Raw genomic sequence first — 1,936 nt, forward strand, 5'->3', positions numbered from 1 at the left:
AACTTCCCAACTTCCTCATGTGATTCAAATTATAAAACATAGATTTACCATGGCTTGTCACTAAGATATTTTAATTAGTTGAATAGTAGGTCTCCTTCTATATTCAACGAAGCATTTATTTAATATACTCATAAATAAGTTTGCATACATGTAATATGATGAGCAGAGCAGGCATTCACGTCTTCAGTTATATATTAAAGATTACTAATTTCTGAAGTTCTCATATTTATTCACATTTTTACACATGACTTGTGAATTTTCTCCATGAGAATATTTCAAAACAAAATTGGAGAATGACATGATTTAACATTTTTGTCCTAGAAATATAAAAATAAAATATTCTGTTATTTAAAGTACATACTTTCATAGTTGTGTTGTATGAAAGAAGAGATGGTTAGCACTTTCATAGTTAGGAATAATATTTCATTTTTATTAAAAATGTTCTATATTAGCTAAATTTCTCAGCTTGCTCAATGCCCATGAACTTAGAATGCAGATTTAGTCTAAAATATTATTTGAATGCTTATCAATATTCATAGATAACATGGGTCTGCAAGCAAGGGTAAGAAAAGGTATTTGCTTGGGAATTTGTATAACATATAAAAATAATTTTTATCTAAATTTTAAACATTAAATTCCTAGGCTTCTAGAAATAGTATTCAACCCATAAATATCCCTTAACCTCTAACTGTAGAAAGCAAAATAATGAACTGTTTATTCTGAACTCATCAATTCCTAAAAATGCCCATATCTGAATCTCCAGAACTGTGACTATGTTGCATCCACAGCAAAATAGCCATTGCAAGAAAGATTAAAGAAAGTCAGAGAAGATTTTCTGACTCATTGGATGGGTCCAGTGTGATCACAAAAGTACTAAGAGGGAGGCAGAAATATCAGAGATCAAAGGAGACAAAGGTTGGAGTGATGGCCTGTGAAACTGGAAGAGGAAACTATAAGCTCCTACAAGATTTTAAAAGCTATAAAAGAAAGAATGTGTCTTCCAAAAGAAAACAGCTAATACTTTGGCATTAAGCTTTTAAGATAATTTTTGACTTTTCATCTCCACAACATATAGATAATAAATTTATTTGTTTTTACACACTTTAAGGTAGTTTGCTATAGTCACAATGAGAAATATATGTAAATATATAAGAAATATATATTACATATATTATTTATAGAAATATATACAGTCATGGTCACGGTCCTCCCATTGTTCATCTATTTGCTCAAGTGGACCCAGTAACATCTCCATCGTGAACCTTGTTGTTACTACGTTTGGCATATCGAATATGTCACAGGGAGCTTGCCAGGCTTTGCCGAGCGAGCGAGATACTCTCGGTAGCTTGCCGGGCCCTCTGGGAGGGGCGGAGGAATCGAACTCAGCTCGGCCATGTTGGCTGTGTGCAAGCAAACGTCCTACCCGCTGTGCTATCGCTCTGGCCCGAGGAGCTCCAGTGGCGCAAACAGTTAGCGCGGTACTTATACAGCAGTATGTGCAGAGAAATATATACATAATATAAATATATATGAAATATATACACATATTTCACAATAATAATATAGATATGTGTTATATATAATTATATATACTATTGTAACATATATAATTAAGAATAAATACATATGTGTGTGTGATCTCCTTCAAAAAGTTAGGTTAGCCTATAATGGATTTGCTACTCTTATCTTAAAACAGCACCATTTTAATTTCTCCCATGAAAAACACCAATAAATAAAACCCATATAAGCAAGTTTTCTTGGAGGACATTAGTAATTTGTATGGAGTAACGTAGTATAACATTTTCAAAAAATGACTTACAAAATTACAAGGTCCCCTGACCACAGTTCTTTTGACTGACAGAGAAGAAACCTGCTATGCTACTTTCTTTGCCAATAGCAGTTTCTCTGAAGTATGAGAATTGGCATTAACCAAATG

The 1,936-nt window shown here is 32.9% G+C and overlaps 1 pseudogene; it reads left to right on the forward strand.

The window, feature by feature from the left end:
* Positions 1-371: 371 nt before the first annotated feature.
* Positions 372-433, forward strand: LOC130042257 (uncharacterized; annotated as a pseudogene).
* Positions 434-1,936: the final 1,503 nt, after the last annotated feature.

The sequence above is a fragment of the Sorex fumeus genome, unplaced genomic scaffold (genome assembly GCF_029834395.1).
Source record: "Sorex fumeus unplaced genomic scaffold, SorFum_2.1 ptg000098l, whole genome shotgun sequence".
NCBI lineage: Eukaryota > Metazoa > Chordata > Mammalia > Eulipotyphla > Soricidae > Sorex > Sorex fumeus.